Source organism: Salvelinus alpinus, chromosome 1, assembly GCF_045679555.1.
Source record: "Salvelinus alpinus chromosome 1, SLU_Salpinus.1, whole genome shotgun sequence".
NCBI classification, from domain to species: domain Eukaryota; kingdom Metazoa; phylum Chordata; class Actinopteri; order Salmoniformes; family Salmonidae; genus Salvelinus; species Salvelinus alpinus.
Genome location: NC_092086.1, coordinates 36,611,020 through 36,627,606, shown reverse-complemented (window position 1 = coordinate 36,627,606; position 16,587 = coordinate 36,611,020).

The window sequence follows — 16,587 nt, the reverse complement described above, 5'->3', positions numbered from 1 at the left end:
TGGTTGTGGTAGTAGTGTATAGCCTGGTGTGGTAGTAGTGTATAGCCTGGTGTGGTAGTAGTGTATAGCCTGGTGTGGTTGTGGTAGTAGTGTATAGCCTGGTGTGGTTGTGGTAGTAGTGTATAGCCTGGTGTGGTTGTGGTAGTAGTGTATAGCCTGGTGTGGTTGTGGTAGTAGTGTATAGCCTGGTGTGGTAGTAGTGTATAGCCTGGTGTGGTAGTAGTGTATAGCCTGGTGTGGTAGTAGTGTATAGCCTGGTGTGGTAGTAGTGTATAGCCTGGTGTGGTTGTGGTAGTAGTGTATAGCCTGGTGTGGTTGTGGTATTAGTGTATAGTCTGGTGTGGTTGTGGTAGTAGTGTATAGTCTGGTGTGGTTGTGCTAGTAGTGTATAGCCTGGTGTGGTTGTGGTAGTAGTGTATAGCCTGGTGTGGTAGTAGTGTATAGTCTGGTGTGGTAGTAGTGTATAGCCTGGTTTGGTTGTGGTAGTAGTGTATAGTCTGGTGTGGTAGTAGTGTATAGCCTGGTTTGGTGTGGTAGTAGTGTACAGCCTGGTGTGGTAGTAGTTTATAGCCTGGTGTGGTAGTAGTGTATAGTCTGGTGTGGTAGTAGTGTATAGTCTGGTGTGGTAGTAGTGTATAGTCTGGTGTGGTTGTGGTAGTAGTGTATAGCCTGGTGTGGTAGTAGTGTATAGTCTGGTGTGGTAGTAGTGTATAGTCTGGTGTGGTAGTACTGTATAGCCTGGTGTGGTAGTAGTGTATAGTCTGGTGTGGTAGTATTGTATAGCCTGGTGTGGTAGTAGTGTATAGTCTGGTGTGGTAGTAGTGTATAGTCTGGTGTGGTAGTAGTGTATAGTCTGGTGTGGTAGTAGTGTATAGCCTGGTGTGGTAGTAGTGTATAGCCTGGTGTGGTAGTAGTCTATAGTCTGGTGTGGTAGTAGTGTATAGTCTGGTGTGGTAGTAGTGTATAGTCTGGTGTGGTAGTAGTGTATAGCCTGGTGTGGTAGTAGTGTATAGCCTGGTGTGGTAGTAGTGTATAGTCTGGTGTGGTAGTAGTGTATAGTCTGGTGTGGTAGTAGTGTATAGTCTGGTGTGGTAGTAGTGTATAGTCTGGTGTGGTAGTAGTGTATAGTCTGGTGTGGTAGTAGTGTATAGCCTGGTGTGGTAGTAGTGTATAGTCTGGTGTGGTAGTAGTGTATAGCCTGGTGTGGTTGTGGTAGTAGTGTATAGCCTGGTGTGGTTGTGGTATTAGTGTATAGTCTGGTGTGGTTGTGGTATTAGTGTATAGTCTGGTGTGGTTGTGGTAGTAGTGTATAGTCTGGTGTGGTTGTGGTAGTAGTGTATAGCCTGGTGTGGTTGTGGTAGTAGTGTATAGCCTGGTGTGGTAGTAGTGTATAGTCTGGTGTGGTAGTAGTGTATAGCCTGGTTTGGTTGTGGTAGTAGTGTATAGTCTGGTGTGGTAGTAGTGTATAGTCTGGTGTGGTAGTGGTGTATAGCCTGGTTTGGTGTGGTAGTAGTGTACATCCTGGTGTGGTAGTAGTTTATAGCCTGGTGTGGTAGTAGTGTATAGTCTGGTGTGGTAGTAGTGTATAGTCTGGTGTGGTAGTAGTGTATAGTCTGGTGTGGTTGTGGTAGTAGTGTATAGCCTGGTGTGGTAGTAGTGTATAGTCTGGTGTGGTAGTAGTGTATAGTCTGGTGTGGTAGTAGTGTATAGCCTGGTGTGGTAGTAGTGTATAGTCTGGTGTGGTAGTAGTGTATAGCCTGGTGTGGTAGTAGTGTATAGTCTGGTGTGGTAGTAGTGTATAGTCTGGTGTGGTAGTAGTGTATAGTCTGGTGTGGTAGTAGTGTATAGCCTGGTGTGGTAGTAGTGTATAGCCTGGTGTGGTAGTAGTGTATAGTCTGGTGTGGTAGTAGTGTATAGTCTGGTGTGGTAGTAGTGTATAGTCTGGTGTGGTAGTAGTGTATAGTCTGGTGTGGTAGTAGTGTATAGTCTGGTGTGGTAGTAGTGTATAGCCTGGTGTGGTAGTAGTGTATAGTCTGGTGTGGTAGTAGTGTATAGTCTGGTGTGGTAGTAGTGTATAGCCTGGTGTGGTAGTAGTGTATAGCCTGGTGTGGTAGTAGTCTATAGCCTGGTGTGGTAGTAGTGTATAGCCTGGTGTGGTAGTAGTGTATAGCCTGGTGTGGTAGTAGTGTATAGCCTGGTGTGGTAGTTGTGTATAGCCTGGTGTGGTAGTAGTGTATAGTCTGGTGTGGTAGTAGTGTATAGTCTGGTGTGGTAGTAGTGTATAGCCTGGTGTGGTAGTAGTGTATAGTCTGGTGTGGTAGTAGTGTATAGCCTGGTGTGGTAGTAGTGTATAGTCTGGTGTGGTAGTAGTGTATAGTCTGGTGTGGTAGTAGTGTATAGCCTGGTGTGGTAGTAGTGTATAGCCTGGTGTGGTAGTAGTGTATAGTCTGGTGTGGTAGTAGTGTATAGTCTGGTGTGGTAGTAGTGTATAGCCTGGTGTGGTAGTAGTGTATAGTCTGGTGTGGTAGTAGTGTATAGTCTGGTGTGGTAGTAGTGTATAGCCTGGTGTGGTAGTAGTGTATAGCCTGGTGTGGTAGTAGTGTATAGCCTGGTGTGGTAGTAGTGTATAGCCTGTGGTGGTAGTAGTGTATAGCCTGGTGTGGTAGTAGTGTATAGCCTGGTGTGGTAGTGGTAGTAGTGTATAGTCTGGTGTAGTAGTAGTGTATAGCCTGGTGTGGTAGTAGTGTATAGTCTGGTGTGGTAGTAGTGTATAGTATGGTGTGGTAGTAGTGTATAGTCTGGTGTGGTAGTAGTGTATAGCCTGGTGTGGTAGTAGTGTATAGCCTGGTGTGGTAGTAGTGTATAGTCTGGTGTGGTAGTAGTGTATAGTCTGGTGTGGTAGTAGTGTATAGCCTGGTGTGGTAGTAGTGTATAGCTTGGTGTGGTTGTGGTAGTAGTGTATAGCCTGGTGTGGTAGTAGTGTATAGCCTGGTGTGGTAGTAGTGTATAGTCTGGTGTGGTAGTAGTGTATAGTCTGGTGTGGTAGTAGTGTATAGTCTGGTGTGGTAGTAGTGTATAGCCTGGTGTGGTAGTAGTGTATAGCCTGGTGTGGTTGTGGTAGTAGTGTATAGCCTGGTGTGGTTGTGGTAGTAGTGTATAGCCTGGTGTGGTAGTAGTGTATAGCCTGGTGTGGTAGTAGTGTATAGCCTGGTGTGGTAGTAGTGTATAGCCTGGTGTGGTAGTAGTGTATAGCCTGGTGTGGTTGTGGTAGTAGTGTATAGCCTGGTGTGGTTGTGGTAGTAGTGTATAGCCTGGTGTGGTTGTAGTGTATAGCCTGGTGTGGTAGTAGTGTATAGTCTGGTGTGGTAGTAGTGTATAGTCTGGTGTGGTAGTAGTGTATAGTCTGGTGTGGTTGTAGTGTATAGCCTGGTGTGGTGGTAGTGTATAGCCTGGTGTGGTAGTAGTGTATAGTCTGGTGTGGTAGTAGTGTATAGCCTGGTGTGGTAGTAGTGTATAGTCTGGTGTGGTAGTAGTGTATAGTCTGGTGTGGTAGTAGTGTATAGTCTGGTGTGGTTGTGGTAGTAGTGTATAGCCTGGTGTGGTTGTGGTAGTAGTGTATAGTCTGGTGTGGTAGTAGTGTATAGCCTGGTGTGGTAGTAGTGTATAGCCTGGTGTGGTAGTAGTGTATAGCCTGGTGTGGTAGTAGTGTATAGCCTGGTGTGGTAGTAGTGTATAGCCTGGTGTGGTAGTAGTGTATAGCCTAGTGTGGTAGTAGTGTATAGCCTGGTGTGGTAGTAGTGTATAGCCTGGTGTGGTAGTAGTGTATAGCCTGGTGTGGTAGTAGTGTATAGCCTAGTGTGGTAGTAGTGTATAGCCTGGTGTGGTAGTAGTGTATAGCCTGGTGTGGTAGTAGTGTATAGCCTAGTGTGGTAGTAGTGTATAGCCTGGTGTGGTAGTAGTGTATAGCCTGGTGTGGTAGTAGTGTATAGCCTGGTGTGGTTGTGGTAGTAGTGTATAGCCTGGTGTGGTTATGGTAGTAGTGTATAGTCTGGTGTGGTTGTGGTAGTAGTGTATAGTCTGGTGTGGTAGTTGTGTATAGCCTGGTGTGGTAGTTGTGTATAGTCTGGTGTGGTAGTAGTGTATAGTCTGGTGTGGTAGTAGTGTATAGTCTGGTGTGGTAGTAGTGTATAGCCTGGTGTGGTAGTAGTGTATAGTCTGGTGTGGTAGTAGTGTATAGTGTGGTAGTAGTGTATAGTCTGGTGTGGTAGTAGTGTATAGTCTGGTGTGGTAGTAGTGTATAGCCTGGTTTGGTAGTAGTGTATAGTCTGGTGTGGTAGTAGTGTATAGTCTGGTGTGGTAGTAGTGTATAGTCTGGTGTGTTAGTAGTGTATAGTCTGGTGTGGTAGTAGTGTATAGCCTTGTGTGGTAGTAGTGTATAGCTTGGTGTGGTTGTGGTAGTAGTGTATAGCCTGGTGTGGTAGTAGTGTATGGCCTGGTGTGGTAGTAGTGTATAGTCTGGTGTGGTAGTAGTGTATAGTCTGGTGTGGTAGTAGTGTATAGTCTGGTGTGGTAGTAGTGTATAGTCTGGTGTGGTAGTAGTGTATAGCCTGGTGTGGTTGTGGTAGTAGTGTATAACCTGGTGTGGTAGTAGTGTATAGCCTGGTGTGGTAGTAGTGTATAGCCTGGTGTGGTAGTAGTGTATAGCCTGGTGTGGTAGTAGTGTATAGCCTGGTGTGGTAGTAGTGTATAGCCTGGTGTGGTAGTAGTGTATAGCCTGGTGTTGTTGTGGTAGTAGTGTATAGCCTGGTGTGGTAGTAGTGTATAGCCTGGTGTGGTAGTAGTGTATAGCCTGGTGTGGTAGTAGTGTATAGCCTGGTGTGGTAGTAGTGTATAGCCTGGTGTGGTAGTAGTGTATAGCCTGGTGTGGTAGTAGTGTATAGCCTGGTGTGGTAGTAGTGTATAGCCTGGTGTGGTTGTGGTAGTAGTGTATAGCCTGGTGTGGTTGTGGTAGTAGTGTATAGTCTGGTGTGGTTGTGGTAGTAGTGTATAGTCTGGTGTGGTTGTGGTAGTAGTGTATAGTCTGGTGTGGTAGTAGTGTAAAGCCTGGTGTGGTAGTAGTGTATACTCTGCTGTGGTAGTAGTGTATAGTCTGGTGTGGTAGTAGTGTATAGCCTGGTGTGGTAGTAGTGTATAGCCTGGTGTGGTAGTAGTGTATAGTCTGGTGTGGTAGTAGTGTATAGTCTGGTGTGGTAGTAGTGTATAGTCTGGTGTGGTAGTAGTGTATAGTCTGGTGTGGTAGTAGTGTATAGTCTGGTGTGGTAGTAGTGTATAGTCTGGTGTGGTAGTAGTGTATAGCCTGGTGTGGTAGTAGTGTATAGCCTGGTGTGGTTGTGGTAGTAGTGTATAGTCTGGTGTGGTTGTGGTAGTAGTGTATAGTCTGGTGTGGTAGTAGTGTATAGTCTGGTGTGGTAGTAGTGTATAGTCTGGTGTGGTAGTAGTGTATAGTCTGGTGTGGTAGTAGTGTATAGTCTGGTGTGGTAGTAGTGTATAGTCTGGTGTGGTTGTGGTAGTAGTGTATAGTCTGGTGTGGTTGTGGTAGTAGTGTATAGTCTGGTGTGGTTGTGGTAGTAGTGTATAGTCTGGTGTGGTAGTAGTGTATAGCCTGGTGTGGTTGTGGTAGTAGTGTATAGTCTGGTGTGGTAGTAGTGTATAGCCTGGTGTGGTAGTAGTGTATAGTCTGGTGTGGTAGTAGTGTATAGTCTGGTGTGGTAGTAGTGTATAGCCTAGTGTGGTAGTAGTGTATAGCCTGGTGTGGTAGTAGTGTATAGCCTGGTGTGGTAGTAGTGTATAGCCTAGTGTGGTAGTAGTGTATAGCCTGGTGTGGTAGTAGTGTATAGCCTGGTGTGGTAGTAGTGTATAGCCTGGTGTGGTTGTGGTAGTAGTGTATAGCCTGGTGTGGTTATGGTAGTAGTGTATAGTCTGGTGTGGTTGTGGTAGTAGTGTATAGTCTGGTGTGGTAGTTGTGTATAGCCTGGTGTGGTAGTTGTGTATAGTCTGGTGTGGTAGTAGTGTATAGTCTGGTGTGGTAGTAGTGTATAGCCTGGTGTGGTAGTAGTGTATAGTCTGGTGTGGTAGTAGTGTATAGTGTGGTAGTAGTGTATAGTCTGGTGTGGTAGTAGTGTATAGTCTGGTGTGGTAGTAGTGTATAGCCTGGTTTGGTAGTAGTGTATAGCCTGGTTTGGTAGTAGTGTATAGTCTGGTGTGGTAGTAGTGTATAGTCTGGTGTGGTAGTAGTGTATAGTCTGGTGTGTTAGTAGTGTATAGTCTGGTGTGGTAGTAGTGTATAGCCTTGTGTGGTAGTAGTGTATAGCTTGGTGTGGTTGTGGTAGTAGTGTATAGCCTGGTGTGGTAGTAGTGTATGGCCTGGTGTGGTAGTAGTGTATAGTCTGGTGTGGTAGTAGTGTATAGCCTGGTGTGGTAGTAGTGTATAGCCTGGTGTGGTAGTAGTGTATAGCCTGGTGTGGTAGTAGTGTATAGCCTGGTGTGGTAGTAGTGTATAGCCTGGTGTGGTTGTGGTAGTAGTGTATAGCCTGGTGTGGTTGTGGTAGTAGTGTATAGTCTGGTGTGGTTGTGGTAGTAGTGTATAGTCTGGTGTGGTTGTGGTAGTTGTGTATAGTCTGGTGTGGTAGTAGTGTAAAGCCTGGTGTGGTAGTAGTGTATAGTCTGCTGTGGTAGTAGTGTATAGTCTGGTGTGGTAGTAGTGTATAGCCTGGTGTGGTAGTAGTGTATAGTCTGGTGTGGTAGTAGTGTATAGCCTGGTTTGGTTGTGGTAGTAGTGTATAGTCTGGTGTGGTAGTAGTGTATAGTCTGGTGTGGTAGTGGTGTATAGCCTGGTTTGGTGTGGTAGTAGTGTACATCCTGGTGTGGTAGTAGTTTATAGCCTGGTGTGGTAGTAGTGTATAGTCTGGTGTGGTAGTAGTGTATAGTCTGGTGTGGTAGTAGTGTATAGTCTGGTGTGGTTGTGGTAGTAGTGTATAGCCTGGTGTGGTAGTAGTGTATAGTCTGGTGTGGTAGTAGTGTATAGTCTGGTGTGGTAGTAGTGTATAGCCTGGTGTGGTAGTAGTGTATAGTCTGGTGTGGTAGTAGTGTATAGCCTGGTGTGGTAGTAGTGTATAGTCTGGTGTGGTAGTAGTGTATAGTCTGGTGTGGTAGTAGTGTATAGTCTGGTGTGGTAGTAGTGTATAGCCTGGTGTGGTAGTAGTGTATAGCCTGGTGTGGTAGTAGTGTATAGTCTGGTGTGGTAGTAGTGTATAGTCTGGTGTGGTAGTAGTGTATAGTCTGGTGTGGTAGTAGTGTATAGTCTGGTGTGGTAGTAGTGTATAGTCTGGTGTGGTAGTAGTGTATAGCCTGGTGTGGTAGTAGTGTATAGTCTGGTGTGGTAGTAGTGTATAGTCTGGTGTGGTAGTAGTGTATAGCCTGGTGTGGTAGTAGTGTATAGCCTGGTGTGGTAGTAGTCTATAGCCTGGTGTGGTAGTAGTGTATAGCCTGGTGTGGTAGTAGTGTATAGCCTGGTGTGGTAGTAGTGTATAGCCTGGTGTGGTAGTTGTGTATAGCCTGGTGTGGTAGTAGTGTATAGTCTGGTGTGGTAGTAGTGTATAGTCTGGTGTGGTAGTAGTGTATAGCCTGGTGTGGTAGTAGTGTATAGCCTGGTGTGGTAGTAGTGTATAGCCTGGTGTGGTAGTAGTGTATAGTCTGGTGTGGTAGTAGTGTATAGTCTGGTGTGGTAGTAGTGTATAGCCTGGTGTGGTAGTAGTGTATAGCCTGGTGTGGTAGTAGTGTATAGTCTGGTGTGGTAGTAGTGTATAGTCTGGTGTGGTAGTAGTGTATAGCCTGGTGTGGTAGTAGTGTATAGTCTGGTGTGGTAGTAGTGTATAGTCTGGTGTGGTAGTAGTGTATAGCCTGGTGTGGTAGTAGTGTATAGCCTGGTGTGGTAGTAGTGTATAGCCTGGTGTGGTAGTAGTGTATAGCCTGTGGTGGTAGTAGTGTATAGCCTGGTGTGGTAGTAGTGTATAGCCTGGTGTGGTAGTGGTAGTAGTGTATAGTCTGGTGTAGTAGTAGTGTATAGCCTGGTGTGGTAGTAGTGTATAGTCTGGTGTGGTAGTAGTGTATAGTATGGTGTGGTAGTAGTGTATAGTCTGGTGTGGTAGTAGTGTATAGCCTGGTGTGGTAGTAGTGTATAGCCTGGTGTGGTAGTAGTGTATAGTCTGGTGTGGTAGTAGTGTATAGTCTGGTGTGGTAGTAGTGTATAGCCTGGTGTGGTAGTAGTGTATAGCTTGGTGTGGTTGTGGTAGTAGTGTATAGCCTGGTGTGGTAGTAGTGTATAGCCTGGTGTGGTAGTAGTGTATAGTCTGGTGTGGTAGTAGTGTATAGTCTGGTGTGGTAGTAGTGTATAGTCTGGTGTGGTAGTAGTGTATAGCCTGGTGTGGTAGTAGTGTATAGCCTGGTGTGGTTGTGGTAGTAGTGTATAGCCTGGTGTGGTTGTGGTAGTAGTGTATAGCCTGGTGTGGTAGTAGTGTATAGCCTGGTGTGGTAGTAGTGTATAGCCTGGTGTGGTAGTAGTGTATAGCCTGGTGTGGTAGTAGTGTATAGCCTGGTGTGGTAGTAGTGTATAGCCTGGTGTGGTTGTGGTAGTAGTGTATAGCCTGGTGTGGTTGTGGTAGTAGTGTATAGCCTGGTGTGGTTGTAGTGTATAGCCTGGTGTGGTAGTAGTGTATAGTCTGGTGTGGTAGTAGTGTATAGTCTGGTGTGGTAGTAGTGTATAGTCTGGTGTGGTTGTGGTAGTAGTGTATAGTCTGGTGTGGTTGTAGTGTATAGCCTGGTGTGGTGGTAGTGTATAGCCTGGTGTGGTAGTAGTGTATAGTCTGGTGTGGTAGTAGTGTATAGCCTGGTGTGGTAGTAGTGTATAGTCTGGTGTGGTAGTAGTGTATAGTCTGGTGTGGTAGTAGTGTATAGTCTGGTGTGGTTGTGGTAGTAGTGTATAGCCTGGTGTGGTTGTGGTAGTAGTGTATAGTCTGGTGTGGTAGTAGTGTATAGCCTGGTGTGGTAGTAGTGTATAGCCTGGTGTGGTAGTAGTGTATAGCCTGGTGTGGTAGTAGTGTATAGCCTGGTGTGGTAGTAGTGTATAGCCTGGTGTGGTAGTAGTGTATAGCCTAGTGTGGTAGTAGTGTATAGCCTGGTGTGGTAGTAGTGTATAGCCTGGTGTGGTAGTAGTGTATAGCCTGGTGTGGTAGTAGTGTATAGCCTAGTGTGGTAGTAGTGTATAGCCTGGTGTGGTAGTAGTGTATAGCCTGGTGTGGTAGTAGTGTATAGCCTAGTGTGGTAGTAGTGTATAGCCTGGTGTGGTAGTAGTGTATAGCCTGGTGTGGTAGTAGTGTATAGCCTGGTGTGGTTGTGGTAGTAGTGTATAGCCTGGTGTGGTTATGGTAGTAGTGTATAGTCTGGTGTGGTTGTGGTAGTAGTGTATAGTCTGGTGTGGTAGTTGTGTATAGCCTGGTGTGGTAGTTGTGTATAGTCTGGTGTGGTAGTAGTGTATAGTCTGGTGTGGTAGTAGTGTATAGTCTGGTGTGGTAGTAGTGTATAGCCTGGTGTGGTAGTAGTGTATAGTCTGGTGTGGTAGTAGTGTATAGTGTGGTAGTAGTGTATAGTCTGGTGTGGTAGTAGTGTATAGTCTGGTGTGGTAGTAGTGTATAGCCTGGTTTGGTAGTAGTGTATAGTCTGGTGTGGTAGTAGTGTATAGTCTGGTGTGGTAGTAGTGTATAGTCTGGTGTGTTAGTAGTGTATAGTCTGGTGTGGTAGTAGTGTATAGCCTTGTGTGGTAGTAGTGTATAGCTTGGTGTGGTTGTGGTAGTAGTGTATAGCCTGGTGTGGTAGTAGTGTATGGCCTGGTGTGGTAGTAGTGTATAGTCTGGTGTGGTAGTAGTGTATAGTCTGGTGTGGTAGTAGTGTATAGTCTGGTGTGGTAGTAGTGTATAGTCTGGTGTGGTAGTAGTGTATAGCCTGGTGTGGTTGTGGTAGTAGTGTATAACCTGGTGTGGTAGTAGTGTATAGCCTGGTGTGGTAGTAGTGTATAGCCTGGTGTGGTAGTAGTGTATAGCCTGGTGTGGTAGTAGTGTATAGCCTGGTGTGGTAGTAGTGTATAGCCTGGTGTGGTAGTAGTGTATAGCCTGGTGTTGTTGTGGTAGTAGTGTATAGCCTGGTGTGGTAGTAGTGTATAGCCTGGTGTGGTAGTAGTGTATAGCCTGGTGTGGTAGTAGTGTATAGCCTGGTGTGGTAGTAGTGTATAGCCTGGTGTGGTAGTAGTGTATAGCCTGGTGTGGTAGTAGTGTATAGCCTGGTGTGGTAGTAGTGTATAGCCTGGTGTGGTTGTGGTAGTAGTGTATAGCCTGGTGTGGTTGTGGTAGTAGTGTATAGTCTGGTGTGGTTGTGGTAGTAGTGTATAGTCTGGTGTGGTTGTGGTAGTAGTGTATAGTCTGGTGTGGTAGTAGTGTAAAGCCTGGTGTGGTAGTAGTGTATACTCTGCTGTGGTAGTAGTGTATAGTCTGGTGTGGTAGTAGTGTATAGCCTGGTGTGGTAGTAGTGTATAGCCTGGTGTGGTAGTAGTGTATAGTCTGGTGTGGTAGTAGTGTATAGTCTGGTGTGGTAGTAGTGTATAGTCTGGTGTGGTAGTAGTGTATAGTCTGGTGTGGTAGTAGTGTATAGTCTGGTGTGGTAGTAGTGTATAGTCTGGTGTGGTAGTAGTGTATAGCCTGGTGTGGTAGTAGTGTATAGCCTGGTGTGGTTGTGGTAGTAGTGTATAGTCTGGTGTGGTTGTGGTAGTAGTGTATAGTCTGGTGTGGTAGTAGTGTATAGTCTGGTGTGGTAGTAGTGTATAGTCTGGTGTGGTAGTAGTGTATAGTCTGGTGTGGTAGTAGTGTATAGTCTGGTGTGGTAGTAGTGTATAGTCTGGTGTGGTTGTGGTAGTAGTGTATAGTCTGGTGTGGTTGTGGTAGTAGTGTATAGTCTGGTGTGGTTGTGGTAGTAGTGTATAGTCTGGTGTGGTAGTAGTGTATAGCCTGGTGTGGTTGTGGTAGTAGTGTATAGTCTGGTGTGGTAGTAGTGTATAGCCTGGTGTGGTAGTAGTGTATAGTCTGGTGTGGTAGTAGTGTATAGTCTGGTGTGGTAGTAGTGTATAGCCTAGTGTGGTAGTAGTGTATAGCCTGGTGTGGTAGTAGTGTATAGCCTGGTGTGGTAGTAGTGTATAGCCTAGTGTGGTAGTAGTGTATAGCCTGGTGTGGTAGTAGTGTATAGCCTGGTGTGGTAGTAGTGTATAGCCTGGTGTGGTTGTGGTAGTAGTGTATAGCCTGGTGTGGTTATGGTAGTAGTGTATAGTCTGGTGTGGTTGTGGTAGTAGTGTATAGTCTGGTGTGGTAGTTGTGTATAGCCTGGTGTGGTAGTTGTGTATAGTCTGGTGTGGTAGTAGTGTATAGTCTGGTGTGGTAGTAGTGTATAGCCTGGTGTGGTAGTAGTGTATAGTCTGGTGTGGTAGTAGTGTATAGTGTGGTAGTAGTGTATAGTCTGGTGTGGTAGTAGTGTATAGTCTGGTGTGGTAGTAGTGTATAGCCTGGTTTGGTAGTAGTGTATAGTCTGGTGTGGTAGTAGTGTATAGTCTGGTGTGGTAGTAGTGTATAGTCTGGTGTGTTAGTAGTGTATAGTCTGGTGTGGTAGTAGTGTATAGCCTTGTGTGGTAGTAGTGTATAGCTTGGTGTGGTTGTGGTAGTAGTGTATAGCCTGGTGTGGTAGTAGTGTATGGCCTGGTGTGGTAGTAGTGTATAGTCTGGTGTGGTAGTAGTGTATAGTCTGGTGTGGTAGTAGTGTATAGTCTGGTGTGGTAGTAGTGTATAGTCTGGTGTGGTAGTAGTGTATAGCCTGGTGTGGTTGTGGTAGTAGTGTATAACCTGGTGTGGTAGTAGTGTATAGCCTGGTGTGGTAGTAGTGTATAGCCTGGTGTGGTAGTAGTGTATAGCCTGGTGTGGTAGTAGTGTATAGCCTGGTGTGGTAGTAGTGTATAGCCTGGTGTTGTTGTGGTAGTAGTGTATAGCCTGGTGTGGTAGTAGTGTATAGCCTGGTGTGGTAGTAGTGTATAGCCTGGTGTGGTAGTAGTGTATAGCCTGGTGTGGTAGTAGTGTATAGCCTGGTGTGGTAGTAGTGTATAGCCTGGTGTGGTAGTAGTGTATAGCCTGGTGTGGTTATGGTAGTAGTGTATAGCCTGGTGTGGTTGTGGTAGTAGTGTATAGTCTGGTGTGGTTGTGGTAGTAGTGTATAGTCTGGTGTGGTTGTGGTAGTTGTGTATAGTCTGGTGTGGTAGTAGTGTAAAGCCTGGTGTGGTAGTAGTGTATAGTCTGCTGTGGTAGTAGTGTATAGTCTGGTGTGGTAGTAGTGTATAGCCTGGTGTGGTAGTAGTGTATAGCCTGGTGTGGTAGTAGTGTATAGTCTGGTGTGGTAGTAGTGTATAGTCTGGTGTGGTAGTAGTGTATAGTCTGGTGTGGTAGTAGTGTATAGTCTGGTGTGGTAGTAGTGTATAGTCTGGTGTGGTAGTAGTGTATAGTCTGGTGTGGTAGTAGTGTATAGCCTGGTGTGGTAGTAGTGTATAGCCTGGTGTGGTTGTGGTAGTAGTGTATAGTCTGGTGTGGTTGTGGTAGTAGTGTATAGTCTGGTGTGGTAGTAGTGTATAGTCTGGTGTGGTAGTAGTGTATAGTCTGGTGTGGTAGTAGTGTATAGTCTGGTGTGGTAGTAGTGTATAGTCTGGTGTGGTAGTAGTGTATAGTCTGGTGTGGTTGTGGTAGTAGTGTATAGTCTGGTGTGGTTGTGGTAGTAGTGTATAGTCTGGTGTGGTTGTGGTAGTTGTGTATAGTCTGGTGTGGTAGTAGTGTAAAGCCTGGTGTGGTAGTAGTGTATAGTCTGCTGTGGTAGTAGTGTATAGTCTGGTGTGGTAGTAGTGTATAGCCTGGTGTGGTAGTAGTGTATAGCCTGGTGTGGTAGTAGTGTATAGTCTGGTGTGGTAGTAGTGTATAGTCTGGTGTGGTAGTAGTGTATAGTCTGGTGTGGTAGTAGTGTATAGTCTGGTGTGGTAGTAGTGTATAGTCTGGTGTGGTAGTAGTGTATAGTCTGGTGTGGTAGTAGTGTATAGCCTGGTGTGGTAGTAGTGTATAGCCTGGTGTGGTTGTGGTAGTAGTGTATAGTCTGGTGTGGTTGTGGTAGTAGTGTATAGTCTGGTGTGGTAGTAGTGTATAGTCTGGTGTGGTAGTAGTGTATAGTCTGGTGTGGTAGTAGTGTATCGTCTGGTGTGGTAGTAGTGTATAGTCTGGTGTGGTAGTAGTGTATAGTCTGGTGTGGTTGTGGTAGTAGTGTATAGTCTGGTGTGGTTGTGGTAGTAGTGTATAGTCTGGTGTGGTTGTGGTAGTAGTGTATAGTCTGGTGTGGTAGTAGTGTATAGTCTGGTGTGGTAGTAGTGTATAGCCTGGTGTGGTAGTAGTGTATAGTCTGGTGTGGTAGTAGTGTATAGTCTGGTGTGGTAGTAGTGTATAGTCTGTTGTGGTAGTAGTGTATAGTCTGGTGTGGTAGTAGTGTATAGCCTGGTGTGGTAGTAGTGTATAGTCTGGTGTGGTAGTAGTGTATAGCCTGGTGTGGTAGTAGTGTATAGTCTGGTGTGGTTGTGGTAGTAGTGTATAGTCTGGTGTGGTAGTAGTGTATAGTCTGCTGTGGTAGTAGTGTATAGCCTGGTGTGGTAGTAGTGTATAGCCTGGTGTGGTAGTAGTGTATAGTCTGGTGTGGTAGTAGTGTATAGTCTGGTGTGGTAGTAGTGTATAGTCTGGTGTGGTAGTAGTGTATAGCCTGGTGTGGTAGTAGTGTATAGCTTGGTGTGGTTGTGGTAGTAGTGTATAGCCTGGTGTGGTAGTAGTGTATAGTCTGGTGTGGTAGTAGTGTATAGCCTGGTGTGGTAGTAGTGTATAGTCTGGTGTGGTTGTGGTAGTAGTGTATAGTCTGGTGTGGTAGTAGTGTATAGCCTGGTGTGGTAGTAGTGTATAGCCTGGTGTGGTAGTAGTGTATAGCCTGGTGTGGTAGTAGTGTATAGCCTGGTGTGGTAGTAGTGTATAGCCTGGTGTGGTAGTAGTGTATAGCCTGCTGTGGTAGTAGTGTATAGCCTGGTGTGGTAGTAGTGTATAGCCTGGTGTGGTAGTAGTGTATAGTCTGCTGTGGTAGTAGTGTATAGTCTGCTGTGGTAGTAGTGTCTAGCCTGGTGTGGTTGTGGTAGTAGTGTATAGCCTGGTGTGGTAGTAGTGTATAGCCTGGTGTGGTAGTAGTGTATAGCCTGGTGTGGTTGTGGTAGTAGTGTATAGCCTAGTGTTGTTGTGGTAGTAGTGTATAGCCTAGTGTTGTTGTGATAGTAGTGTATAGCCTAGTGTTGTTGTGGTAGTAGTGTATAGCCTAGTGTTGTTGTGGTAGTAGTGTATAGCCTAGTGTTGTTGTGGTAGTAGTGTATAGCCTGGTGTGGTTGTGGTAGTAGTGTATAGCCTGGTGTGGTTGTGGTAGTAGTGTATAGCCTGGTGTGGTAGTAGTGTATAGCCTGGTGTGGTAGTAGTGTATAGTGTGGTTGTGGTAGTAGTGAATAGCCTGGTGTCGTTGTGGTAGTAGTGTATAGCCTGGTGTGGTAGTAGTGTATAGTCTGGTGTGGTAGTAGTGTATAGTCTGGTGTGGTAGTAGTGTATAGTCTGGTGTGGTAGTAGTGTATAGTCTGGTGTGGTTGTGGTAGTAGTGTATAGCCTGGTGTGGTTGTGGTAGTAGTGTATAGTCTGGTGTGGTAGTAGTGTATAGTCTGGTGTGGTAGTAGTGTATAGTCTGGTGTGGTAGTAGTGTATAGTCTGGTGTGGTAGTAGTGTATAGTCTGGTGTGGTAGTAGTGTATAGTCTGGTGTGGTTGTGGTAGTAGTGTATAGTCTGGTGTGGTTGTGGTAGTAGTGTATAGTCTGGTGTGGTTGTGGTAGTTGTGTATAGTCTGGTGTGGTAGTAGTGTAAAGCCTGGTGTGGTAGTAGTGTATAGTCTGCTGTGGTAGTAGTGTATAGTCTGGTGTGGTAGTAGTGTATAGCCTGGTGTGGTAGTAGTGTATAGCCTGGTGTGGTAGTAGTGTATAGTCTGGTGTGGTAGTAGTGTATAGTCTGGTGTGGTAGTAGTGTATAGTCTGGTGTGGTAGTAGTGTATAGTCTGGTGTGGTAGTAGTGTATAGTCTGGTGTGGTAGTAGTGTATAGTCTGGTGTGGTAGTAGTGTATAGCCTGGTGTGGTAGTAGTGTATAGCCTGGTGTGGTTGTGGTAGTAGTGTATAGTCTGGTGTGGTTGTGGTAGTAGTGTATAGTCTGGTGTGGTAGTAGTGTATAGTCTGGTGTGGTAGTAGTGTATAGTCTGGTGTGGTAGTAGTGTATCGTCTGGTGTGGTAGTAGTGTATAGTCTGGTGTGGTAGTAGTGTATAGTCTGGTGTGGTTGTGGTAGTAGTGTATAGTCTGGTGTGGTTGTGGTAGTAGTGTATAGTCTGGTGTGGTTGTGGTAGTAGTGTATAGTCTGGTGTGGTAGTAGTGTATAGTCTGGTGTGGTAGTAGTGTATAGCCTGGTGTGGTAGTAGTGTATAGTCTGGTGTGGTAGTAGTGTATAGTCTGGTGTGGTAGTAGTGTATAGTCTGTTGTGGTAGTAGTGTATAGTCTGGTGTGGTAGTAGTGTATAGCCTGGTGTGGTAGTAGTGTATAGTCTGGTGTGGTAGTAGTGTATAGCCTGGTGTGGTAGTAGTGTATAGTCTGGTGTGGTTGTGGTAGTAGTGTATAGTCTGGTGTGGTAGTAGTGTATAGTCTGCTGTGGTAGTAGTGTATAGCCTGGTGTGGTAGTAGTGTATAGCCTGGTGTGGTAGTAGTGTATAGTCTGGTGTGGTAGTAGTGTATAGTCTGGTGTGGTAGTAGTGTATAGTCTGGTGTGGTAGTAGTGTATAGCCTGGTGTGGTAGTAGTGTATAGCTTGGTGTGGTTGTGGTAGTAGTGTATAGCCTGGTGTGGTAGTAGTGTATAGTCTGGTGTGGTAGTAGTGTATAGCCTGGTGTGGTAGTAGTGTATAGTCTGGTGTGGTTGTGGTAGTAGTGTATAGTCTGGTGTGGTAGTAGTGTATAGCCTGGTGTGGTAGTAGTGTATAGCCTGGTGTGGTAGTAGTGTATAGCCTGGTGTGGTAGTAGTGTATAGCCTGGTGTGGTAGTAGTGTATAGCCTGGTGTGGTAGTAGTGTATAGCCTGCTGTGGTAGTAGTGTATAGCCTGGTGTGGTAGTAGTGTATAGCCTGGTGTGGTAGTAGTGTATAGTCTGCTGTGGTAGTAGTGTATAGTCTGCTGTGGTAGTAGTGTATAGCCTGGTGTGGTTGTGGTAGTAGTGTATAGCCTGGTGTGGTAGTAGTGTATAGCCTGGTGTGGTAGTAGTGTATAGCCTGGTGTGGTTGTGGTAGTAGTGTATAGCCTAGTGTTGTT